Source organism: Molossus molossus, unplaced genomic scaffold (assembly GCF_014108415.1).
Source record: "Molossus molossus isolate mMolMol1 unplaced genomic scaffold, mMolMol1.p scaffold_m16_p_3, whole genome shotgun sequence".
Classification (NCBI taxonomy): Eukaryota; Metazoa; Chordata; class Mammalia; order Chiroptera; family Molossidae; genus Molossus; species Molossus molossus.
In genome coordinates this window covers 121519359-121531693 of record NW_023425366.1, presented here as the reverse complement: position 1 = coordinate 121531693, position 12335 = coordinate 121519359, and the positions used below count along the sequence as shown (strand labels likewise).

General features: G+C 50.4%; 1 non-coding gene across 1 annotated transcript; it reads right to left on the bottom strand.

The window, feature by feature from the left end:
• Positions 1–10896: 10896 nt before the first annotated feature.
• LOC118642952 lies at positions 10897–11000 on the bottom strand. The gene has a single exon (XR_004961861.1). It is a non-coding gene; the product is annotated as a U6 spliceosomal RNA (small nuclear RNA).
• Between the last annotated feature and the right edge of the window lie 1335 nt (positions 11001–12335).

Sequence of the window (12335 nt, the reverse complement as noted above, 5' to 3'; positions counted from 1 at the left end):
AAGCTGAGCAGCGGGTGTGGGAGCCTTTAGCCAGAGCCTTTCCCTGGCGCCTACTGGCCACCCCTCCCCTGGCAGAAGCCCATCTTCCTGTCTGGGTTGGTGAGGGAGGGCATAGATTTCAGATCTGAAAGTGATTGAGGATGACTGAAAACATAATCTTCTTTTTTTTCATAAAATTTTAGTATTGCATCTAGAACCATTTTTAGGGTGGAAGAAGCAACAGGAGAGAGCCTGGCGGTGCTCTGCATTGGCTCTCTAGAAACATTACAGAAACCATGAGCCACATGGGCCAGGGAAGATTAACAGGTTTTTTTTTTTTATTTATTATTATTATTATTATTATTATTATTTTTATCCTCACCCGAGGACATTTTTCGATATTTTGTTCAGATAGAGTGAGAGGGAGAGAGAGAGAGAGAAACATCGACGTGAAAGCGACACATCGAGTGGTTGCCACCCACACGACCCAACCAGGGCTGGGGACAAACTGCAACCAAGGTACGTGCCCTTAGTGGGAACCGAACCCGGGTCTCTCCGGACCGCAGGCCTAAATTTTTTTTTTAATTGATTTTAGAGGGAGAGGAAGAAACATCGATGAGAGAGAACATCGCCTGGCTACCTCCTGCACGCCCCCCACTGGGGATTGGGCCCACAACCTGGGCATGTGCCCTGACCAGGAATCCAACCGGCGACCTCTTGGTGCATGGGTCGACGCTCAACCACTGAGCCACACGAGCCGGGCCAAGGTTAACAGTTCTTTTTTTTTTATTTTTTTATCCTCACCCGAGGACATTTTTCCATTTTTTGTTCAGGTAGAGTGGGAGGGAGAGAGAGGAACAGAGAGAGAGAAACATCGACGTGAAAGGAACACATCGAGTGGCTGCCACCCGCACAACCGACCAGGGCCGGGGACAAATTGCAAACAAGGTACGTGCCCTTAGCGGGAACCGAACCAGGGTCTCTCTGGACCACAGGCCGACGCTCTAACCGCTGAGCCAAACCGGCCAGGGCAAGGTTAACAGTTCTTAATGTGGCCGGTGGTAAGGGGGTTATGTAGGACAGTGTAAGATGGATGGGGGTACTGGGGTGTGATTCACCCCAGATAAGGAGAAAAAAACCAAAACGCCTGACATGCTTGCCTGGGGAAGGGCAATGGCCTGTTCCGGGAACCAGCACAAACCAGCACGCCGGGGCTCAGGGCAGGGATCTGTCTACAGCCTCTGAGGGCATGTGGGGAAGCAGTCCCTGTTCTGGCTGGATGGTTGGAAGGTCCTGTGGCAGTGATGTCACTGAACAGTCTGTCCACACGGAGTGCCAGGGAGGTGGGTGGTAGGGCAGAACCCTGTGCTGACTGGCATACCTGCTGGCTCAAGAGAACCATGCTGAGCCCTGGCCGGTTTGGCTCGGTTGCAGTTTGTCCCCGGCCCTGGTCGGTTGTGCGGGTGGCAGCCTCTCGATGTGTTCCTTTCACGTCGATGTTTCTCTCTCTCTCTCTGTTCCTCTCTCCCCCTCCCACTCTACCTGAACAAAAAAAAAACAAAGAAAAAAACCATGCTGAGTTCCTGGGGGCTCTGGCCGGGCCCATCCCACGCCCCTGGGATGCCAGCCTTTGTCCCCCGGCCAGGGCAAGTCTTGTGCTTATAGCTGGTCCTGGGAGCAGTGAGGCTGGTAAGGCCCCTCTGGGGAGGCCTGGCCTTCCCCTGGCAGGTGCCCCCACAACCTGGCCTTCTTCCTCCTGCAGTTCCCCTTGCTCCCTTGGCTCAGGGTCTCTTGGAGACCACTGGGCTCTCACCCACGAACCCCTCCAGCCCTCTGCTTGACCTGCGCCTCCTCCTCTCCCACTTGTCAGGACCATTCCGATTGGGTTGGTTTCTAGGGCCCTTCTCAGGGCTCTGGACTCAACCTTGGTCTCAGACTGGGCCTGTGGGCAGGGCCAGGACATTACAGCCTTGGACACTAGAGGATTGAAGCAAAGGCTGGGCCTATCGGCCTGTTAATTGGCCCTGTTCTTCCCCTCATCCAGGCCAGCCCGATTGCCTGGGGAGGAGGAGCTCTGACAGCTGTGTCAGCTCGGGGGCAGGGGGTGTCCTCCAGGGCCTTGCTCCCTCTGCCAGGAACACAGACCCCCTCAGACACCTCATCCCAGAGTGTGAGTGAGCAGCATGCTCGAGGCCACCAGAAAAGTCAGGCCAGCCAGCCAGTACAGACGATGCAGGAACACGCTGGCCTCGCTGCTGCTGGGAGGAAGGCTGGGCACTGTGGGGCAGAAAGGGCATCCTGGACCGCGCGGACATCTTTCTGCCTGGGGCCTAGCCCGACTCCTGCCTCTCGGGGTCACAGGCTATCCCATCCTGAGGAGGCAGCTGGGAGGATGGCATTTGACTTTGAGCCTGGCTTAGGACAGGAGGCAGAGCTAAAGGGCTGTGAGGGGGGCACGAGGGGAAAGACAGCCCAGCCACCGGGGATGCAGGCTTCCTTGAGGGTCCCTGAGCAAACCTGGTCACTTTACACAGGTGCATGGTGCATGGGGTGGCCTGGAAGGGTCCCAGCACAGAGCAGGTGGGGTGAGAGGCTCCTCCTGCTGGCCTGTTCCTCTCTACACACCTCTTCCTCTCCCTTCTGCTTATTGTCTGCCCTGGCCACTTAGCCTTGCCTGGATGGGAGGCTTCAGTCCACTCTGCTCCGAAGGTGGGGTATGGGGGTGTTAATGGAAAGGAGACCAGAGTGGGTCTGCCTGGTGCCCACCTGTAGTGTGTGGGGTCTTGGCTTTGTGCAGGAAAGATTTCACAATATGAGTCCAGGTGATTTTTTAAAATATGTTTTTATTGATTTTTTAGAGAGAGAGAGAAACATCGATTGGCTGCCTCCTACACACCTCCTACTGGGGATCGAGCCTGCAACCTGGGCATGTGCCCTTACTGGACTCAAACCAGGACTTCTCAGTTCCTGGTCCGGCGCTCAATCCACTGAGCCACCACTGAGCCACACCGACTTGACTCTGGTTTTATTTTTATTTTTTTATTTTATTTATTTTTATCCTCACCCGAGGACATTTTTCCATTTTTTGTACGGACAGAGTGGGAGGGAGAGAGAAGAGAGAGAGAGGGAAACATCGATGTGAAAGGGACACATCGAATGGCTGCCACCCGCACGACCAACCAGGGCCGGGGACAAACTGCAACTGAAGTACGTGCCCTTAGCGGGAACCGAACCCAGGTCTCTCCGGACCGCAGGTGGACGCTCTAACCGCTGAGCCAAACCGGCCAGGGCCAAAGGTTCATCTTTTAAGTCAGGCCTACTTGAGTATAGTTGTTTAATAGTTTCTGTGTACTGGAGTGTACCCTGTTTCTGTGTTTATTGGTGGAAGGGTGGCAGGACTGAGAGTTTGACAAACCTTCAGGGTTAATTCAGGAGAGTCTAGGAGGAGAGCCTGATATTTACTTAACCTTCCCCTGTGAGCCAGCGATGTGCCTCTATTTCTAACACAGCTTGTCCTTGGTGGGCGTTTGCACTCCTAGAGCCTGCCCTAGGGTAAGTTGGTTGTCCTCTCCAACTAGGAGAGCAGTGGCTTCAGGATCTAATTGTTTTGAAAAGTAAGCCAGTGGCCTTGGAGTCAGGCCTGGTTTCTGGGTGAGGACTCTAAGTGCTATTCCTTATCTCTCAGCCCTGAGGCCGTGCATTGCTTCGTTTGACTTTTAACTCTGCAAAGGCATGGCGGCACTCAGGGGTCCAGTCTCCAGGCTCCTTGATGGCTCCCTTAAAGCCTCACATGGCGGTTTAGCCCCAAATCTGATATCCACAGGTGGCAGCAGCCTGCTATTCCTAAAAATCCTTGAAGTTGTTTACTTTGTGGGACCCGAGAGCCAGCACGGCCTATTTTCTTTGGGGTAACAGGGTCGGGCTCCTGGAGTATTGGACCTGCCGGGAGGTTGTTGGGCCCTTTGAAAGAGACTTTATATCCTCTGTCTGCAAAGAAGTTTAATACCAGCATGGGATTTTTTATCTGAGTCCTTTTGGTTAGTACTAAAGGTTAATAAATCATTAATATATTGTAGAAGAGTTCCATTGGTTAATTGGAGTTCTCTTAATTCTTTGGCTAAAGCATTTCCAGACAATGGGGACTGTCCCAAAAGCCCCGAGGGAGTACAGGAGGTGCATTGACCAGTTTTCCTAGTTTGGGGGCTGTTAGAGCATTCAAATATAAACAAGCACTGGGAGTCAGGGTGGAGGGAGATGCAGAAAAAGGCATGCTTTACATCTAATACAGTAACATATTTGGCTTCTCCTGGGACTTGAGATAGTGTAGGGGTTTGGAACTATAGGATGTCCCGGAATTACAGCCTCATTTTCTGCTCTTAGGTCTTGTACAAACCAGTATTCTCCATTTGGCTTCTGTACTGGGAGGACAGGGGTATGTCATGAGAAGCCGGAGAAGCCCATGCTTTAAATATCTTTCAATGAGAGGTTTGATCCCTTTTAATACCTCAGAGGGTATTCTTTTGTTAGGGTCAGGGACCCCTGGTTTTATTTTTATTTTTTATTTATTTTTTTAATCCTCACCTGAGGATATTTTTCTATTTATCTTCAGATATACTGGGAAGGAGGGAAAGAGAGGGAGGGAGAGAGACAAAAACATCGATGTGAGAGGGACACATCGATCTCCTGGATGACCCCGACCAAGGCTAGGGATGAACCGCAACCGAGGTACATGCCCTTGATGGGAATTGAACCTGCCACTCATTGGTCTGTGGACCAACACTCCACTCCAACCGCTAAGCCACACCAGCCAGGGCATATTGTTTGATGGGTACCCCTGGTTTTAGAGATATTTTTTTTTCGCTTTTTTATTTTTTTATCCTCATCTGAGGACATTTTTACATTTTTTGTTCAGATAGAGTGGGAGGGAGAGAGAAGAGGAAAAGAAAGAGAGCCCTGGTCGGTTTGGCTCAGCGGTTGGAGCATTGGCCTGCAGTACAGAGAGACCTGGGTTCGGTTCCCACTAGGGGCGCATACCTGGGTTGCAGTTTGTCCTCGGCCCTGATTGGTCATGTGGGTGGCAGCCACTCGATGTGTCCCTTTCACGTCGATGTTTCTCTCTCTCTGTTCCTCTCTCTCCCTCCCACTCTATCTGAACAAAAAAAGTGAAAAAAATGTCCTCAGGTGAGGATAAAAAAAAAGAAAAGAAAAGAAAAAAAGAGAGAGAAACATCGACGTGAAAGGGACACATCGAGTGGCTGCCTCCCGCATGAGCCAACCAGGGCTGGGGATAAACCGCAACTGAGGTAGGTGCCCTTAGCGGGAACCGAACCCGGATCTCGCTGGACCGCAGGCCGACGCTCTAACTGCTGAGCCAAACCAGCCAGGGCTAGAGATATCTTGATGGGGGGTATGTTTGTGGCCCTGCCCAGTATAACTTGGAGTTGACTTGGATGAGGACAGATTCTGGAATATTATTAATTTCTGGTTCAGGGTGAGAAGTTAGATTGGCCACCATGCATAACAATGTGGGTTCATCTTCTTTGGCTATGATAGTTCTTAGACTAGACCAGATGTCCCTCCCTAATAAGGGATGGGGTACCCCAGAACTATAAGAATGACTAAAAGTGAGATTCCCAAAGCTGCAGGGGTTGAGTGAAATGGTGGTGTTGAGGACGCCTATTTACCCTTTACCCCAGTGATCAAACAGGTTTTGGAAGAAAGAGGCCCTGGGGAGTGAGTCAGCGGAGCAAGCAGCCCTCACGTCAATAGAGATGTAATGAGCTTACCTGCCAGGGCAAGGGTCACTGGAGGCTCCTCTGGCATGATGGTCAGCTGGTTGGTGGGGGTGGTAGAAGGCCTCAGCACCATCAATTCTCGGGTGTTTCAACCATCATTGGTTTGGAGGCACTAGGTTCCCTTGGGCGCTTGCTTTTCCGACGGCCTTTCCTCTTGCAGAGGGGACATGGTCCTAGAGGCAGTGAGCCCAAGTCAGTGGGCACTTTCTTATTTTTTTAATTGATTTTTTTTTTTCAGAGAGAGAAAGGGAGAGAGATGGAAACATCATTGAGAGAGAACATCGATTGGCCACCTCTTGCATGCCCCCCACTGGGGATCGGGCCCACAACCTGGGCATGTGTCCTGACTGGGAATTGAACCAGCAACCTCTTGGTGCATGGGTCGATGCTCAACCACTGAGCCACACCAGCTGGGCAGTTGTGGGCACTTTCTTTATGTGTCCTTCTTGTCTATAGAAATGGCACTGCCCCTTTGATATCCCTTATAGTCTGGGGACTGGGTGACCTTGAAGTGACATAGGACTTAAAGCTGTGGCTAACAAGTAAGCCTAGTGTTTCCATTGGGTGGCTTTTTTTTTTTTTCCCCCTTTACTGATTTTAAAGAGAGTGGAAGGGAGAGGGAGAGAGAGAGAAACATTGATGAGAAAGAACATCGATGGCCGCCTCCTGCATGCCCCCCACCGAGGATCTGGCCCACAACCTGGGCATGTGCCCTGACTGGGAATCAAACCAGCGACCCTTTGGTGCATGGGCTGACATTCAACCACACTGGCTGGGCTTTTTAAAAAATTCTCACCCAAGGATATGTTTCCATTTATCTTCAGATAGAATGGGAGGTGGGGGGCGGGGAGAGAGAGAGAGAGATACCGCGCGCAAGAGAGAGATCAATTGGTTGCCTCCTGCACAACCCCGACCAGGGCTGGGGACTGAACCGCAACCCAGATACGTGCCCTTGACCGGAATTGAACCCGAGACTCTTTAGTCCACAGGCCGAGTCTCTAACCGCTGAGCAAAACCGGCCAGGTCTCCATTGGGTGGCTTTTTGCTCTTCCTCTGCCCTGTCTCCGTCGTTAAAAACACTGAAAGTTGCCCTGACCAGTTTGGCTCACCGGTTAGAGTGTCAGCCCGCAGACCAGAGTCACAGGTTTGATTCTGGTCAAGGGCACGTACCTTGGTTGTGGGTTCAGTTCCCGGCTCTGGTTAGGGTCGAGTAGGAGGCAGCCAATCGGTGTGTCTCTTTCACATTGATGTCTCTCCCTCCCTCCCTCCTACTCTACCTGAAGATAAATGAAAAAATATCGTCCGGTGAGGATTAAAAAATAAAAACACTGAAAGCTATCTCTACCAGCTGCTCAGTGGGAGTCTGGGGTCCCAAGGCCAATTTTTATAACTTTCTCCTGAGGTCTGGGGCTGCCTGCTGGATAAAATGCATCCTTATAAGTGCTCGACCCTCAGCAGACTCAGGGTTGATGTTTGTGTTTTGTTTTGTTTTTATCCTCCCCTGAGGACATTTTTGCATTTATCTTCAGATAGAAAGGGAGGGAGAGAGGGAGGAAGAGAGAGAGAGAAACATCGATGTGAGAGAGACATATCAAGTGGTTGCCACTCACCCACTGAGCCACACCAGCCAGGGTTTTATTCATTTTTTTTAATGCCAGTTATTTTTCCTTCACATTGAGATTGGGCAGTTGCTCCTGCCATTCCCAGTCTGCACAAGGTTTGGGGTAGCATTAATTTCCCTATTATTCCTAGGACTGCGGCCACTACCCGGCCTCCAGGAGGAGGATTTAGGGTGTTTAAAGATACTGGTTTTTCCTTTCATTACCTTAGTCTTGTTTACATTTCTAATCACCCAGTAGCAATGTGGCAGGCAGTTAGAGCAGAGCAGAGCAGGGCACGGATGACGGGCCAGGTACTGAAGGAGAGCCCTGGGTGCCCAGCAAGGACGACTGCAGAGCGGGACCTCGCCCCCATGGTGACCTTGCCTCCCCTAGCACATCTGTGGTCGTGGACCCCTGACCTTTCCTCCCTAGAGATAACATCTAGGCCCAGAAAAGCAGTAAAAGCAGACAAATGACCCCATGGCTGACCTCAGGACCAGCTGCGTTGGATAATGATCCCCTGCCCTGGTGCTGACCAATCGAGACCCCACCCTGAAAGAACACACCTGAAAAGCTGCTTAATATTCTATTAAGATCCTCTACTGGGACCTCCCCTAAAATACCCACCCTTAAAACACTTTGGACAGGCTGGCCGGTGTGGCTCAGGAGTTGAGTGTGGATCCATGCACCAAGAGGTCGCCGGTTCAATTCTGGGTCAGGGCACATGCCCAGGTTGTGGGCTTGATCCCCAGTGGGGTCTGTGTAGGAGGCAGCCGATCGATGTTCTCTCTCATCAATGTTTCTATCTTTCTCTCCCTCTCCCTTCCTCTCTCTCTAAAATCAATAAAGAAAAAATATCTTTTTAAAAAATTTAAAAATAAACCCTTAGGACAGAGGACCCAAGCTCGCTCTCCCCCCCAGGAGCTTGCCAGCGACTTTCCCTTTTTTTTCTCTCCCCTCCCCACAGGCAAATTATGTCACCTTCCCCATTCCCAAGCTCCAAGGGCCCTTCCTTTACCTCTAAAACTTGTTTCCTAAGCCCATTTCTTCTACAAATTACTTCTACCTCTGTGATTTTCCAAATAAATGTTCTCTATAGTTTGAGACATGGCTCTGAATTCTTTACTAGCCAGAACTCAAGTACGGAGGATGCTGAACCCAGGTCCGGTCTGACCCCAACAGGGTCTAACCCCTGGGGCCATTCCTGGGGCCCACAACAGGGACACTTGTTGAGACTCTCAATTAAAGCTTCAAAGGCCATGAATGAGCTGTAGAAACAAAGAAAGTCTAGACCCCAAGACAAGCAATTACATATGTAATGTCCCAAAGAGTAGTTTAAACAGATGAAAGAAAACTGGGTGACCGAAGAAAAGATATGGCACGATAAGGGTGAAGTTGTTAAAATTGTAATAGATGACCAGAGGAATGTGCAGAAAGGGAAATACAAAAAGAAAGCCTGTGGATGTGTTTACCCTGTGCCCTGAGGGTGACTTTACCAATGACCTGATGACCTGAACATTTGCCAGATGCCCCTGGGGATGGATTTACCCCATTCAAATGGGACTCAACTCCATGCCAGCAAACATGGAGCAGGAGAGGGTAGTTAGTGATCCTTTCAGACATCAGGGGTGACCCAGTCCTGAATCACACTGAGCCCTGTCACCCAGGTGTGTGGGCTGGTGACTCTGTGTCCCAGAGGGCAAGCTTGCCTTCTATCTCAGCACTGAGGAGGCTGAGGAATGATTTACTCTGAAGCTGACAGGTAGGTTTTCCCCACACTAACAAGAAGTGACAAAAAAGGTGAATTATAAAGAGAGTAAAAACAACTTTGTACTCTGCGCTAGGTCCAACCAGAATGTTACGAGTGTGGGCCCGGAGCAGGTGTGCCTAGGGCCCAAAGGCAGTGTGTGGGTTCTTGACTCCATGTAGGAAAGATTTTTCTTTTGTATTTGTTTGTTAATCCTCACTCGAGTATATTTTACCGTTGATTTTTAGATATAGTGGAAGGAAGGGAGGGAGGGAGGGAGAGAAACATCAATATGAGAGAGATACATCAACTGGTTGCCTCCTGCATGACCCTGGCTGAGGCCAGGGATCAAACCTGCAACCCAGGTACATGCCCTTGACCGGGAATTAAATCTGAGACCTTTCAGCCCTGGGGTTATGCTCTAACCACTGAACCAACCAGCCAGGGTATACTTCGTGTAGGAAAGATTTTATTCACAACACGAGCCAGGTGGTTTTGAGAGGATGTTTACTAAAGCTGGAGACAGTGAAACAAAGGAAGGGCTTAAGGTAGAAGAAGCAACAGGAGAAAGAGACAAAGGGGGCCTTGGAGACAGGTTCAGGGGGTGAGCCTGGGATGAGCTGTTGTATCCACTGCTCCCCTGGTTGCAAGTCTCATGGGGTCCCTTGGAGTTTAGGAGAAAAACAGCAAAGATACAAGACTTGGGTGTGCTCTAGCGAGAGTGAGCAGTGGCTCCTCTGTCTTGAGGCTTTTTTTTTTAATCCTCGAGGATATTTTTTCATTTATTTTCAGATAGAGTGGGAGGGAGGGGGAGAGAGAGAGAGAGAAAGATCGATGTGAGAGAGACAAATTGACTGCTTGCCCCCTGCATGGCCTTGACCAGGGCCACAGACTGAACCGAAACTTAGGTACGTGCCCTTAACCGGAATCGAACCCGAGACGCTTTGGTCTGTGAGCCAATGCTCTGACCATGTAGCTAAACCAGCCAGGCCTGTCTTGAGGTTTTTTATATTTCTTTGGCAGACCAGAATCGTCTGGGAAGTCTCAATATGTTGATTTATCAACATGCATGTATAGAGAGACCAGAGTAATTTTCTGGTTAATTTTATTTTTATTAATTTTATTATTGGTTAATCTTCACCTCAGAATATTTTTCCATTGATTTTTTTTAGATAGAGTGGAAGGGAGGAAGGGAGAGAGAAACATCGATGTGAGAGAGACACATTAACTGGTTGCCTCCCATACAACCCCAGTGGGGCCAGGGATTGATCAGAAATTGAACCTGAGACCCTTCTGTCCTTGGGCCAACACTCTAACTGCTGAGCCAAACCAGCCAGGGCAAATATGTTAACATTGATGAGACAGAAACATGGATCCACTGCCTCTTGCACACCCCCTATGGGGGTTTGGAGCCTGTAACTGGGCATGTGTCCTGACTGGGAATCAAACTAGTGACCTTTTGGTTCATGGGATGAAGCTCAATCCACTGAGACATACCAGCTGGGCTTGATTTAATATTTTTTATTAAAAAAATTATTTTTTTCCTTTATTGATTTTAGTAAGAGAGGAAATGAGAGGGAGAGAGAGAGAAACATCGATGAGAGAGAACATTGATAGGCCGCCTCCTGCATGCCCCTCAATGGGGATCAGGCCCACAACTGGGGCATATGTCCTGACTGGGAATTGAACCGGCGAACTCTTGGTGCATGGGTTGACGCTCAACCACTGAGCCACACCAGCTGGACCTAATTTTAATTTTACTTTTATTTATTTTTTAAATACGGAATGCTTCATGAATTTGCATGTCATCCTTGCGCAGGGGCCATGCTAATCTCTGTATCGTTCCAATTTTAGTATATGTGCTCCCGAAGCGAGCACTAATTTTACTTTTAAAGAACGTTATTGCCCTACTGGTGTGGCTCATTGGACTGAGCCCATATGGTCCCATGGGCTGAGAGGTCCTGGGTTATGGGCTTGATCCCCACCATAGGGGGTGTGCAGGAGGCAGCCGATCTATGTTTCTTTCTCACACTCACATTGATATTTCTGTCTCTCTCCCTTCCTCCTCTCTAAAAAAATCAAAACATTAAAAAAAAAGTTATTAAAGAGGAACTGGGACGAAGGCTGTCCTGTCCTGGGATGTCTGGAATGTGTAAACTATTTGCTCCTAAGTGCCTTGGTTAGGGAAGATAAAACCTTGTGACTATATATTGTTCAAATCGTTTGGCCTTGTTTAATTATGTTGTCTCAGTTTTCTTTTTCTTTTCGTTAGTTGTTGAAAATATTACAGCTGTCCCTTTTGCCCCAATGATCCCCTCCTTCCCGCTCCCATTGCCCTCCTGTCTTCCCCAGCCTAGTGCCCCTGTCAATTGGTTGTGCATATATGCATATAAGTTCTTTGGTTTCTCTCTTCCTCAGTTTTCTTATTCTACTTGTCAAGAAATTTCCCTAACTTCTTACTAACCTGCCTCAGGAAGACATAGGCAAGCTGGACCACCCCACTCACCTTCTCTCTCCCCACATCCCATCCCCCACAGGGCCCCTGGATTGGTAAATGCCCCGCCCTCCCCGTCCCCGGCAATGTACCCACTGCACCCACTGCTCCTGTCTCCTGGGGTGGAAGGAAAATTCCCAGGGTGTCTATCAACTGTCTAAACCCAGGGGGCTGACCCCGTATTCTAGTTAGTCTCTGACCCCATCAGTCCCAACACCTAGGCCAACCCTAACCCTCACACTGGCCCAGCCCACCCAGGCACCTTGGCTGAGGCCACTGACAAGAGTGGGAGCACACACTTTTCCAGGGTGTACACAGAGCACCCCAGCGCCTGTCAAAGGCAGGGGTGTCGGCTTCTCGGATAAAACTGCTGACCCAGCAAAAACCTTGGGCAGGAGCCTCGCCGACGGTCTGGGTGCCCCTTGGCTCACCTGGCCTCCGCGCAGCGCGGTGCACGCGCGTCTCAGGTCCCATCACACCGCCTCTGCCTTGGCCTTGGGCCGTGTGGGGCCGGACGCTTGTTCTTGCCAGGTCTGGTCAATTTCCTAAAGCGCAGGAGCACGGCCTCCACCCAGTGCCCCAAGGCCGGCCTGAGCTGCGCGGGCCCTTTAAGGGCTGGGGGCGTGTAGCGGGCCCGCCCCCTCCCCGCCGTGCCTGGCCGCCCGTTAAAGGGGCCGCGCCCACGGCAACCGCCCTGTGCGAGCTCGGGTGGAGGGCGC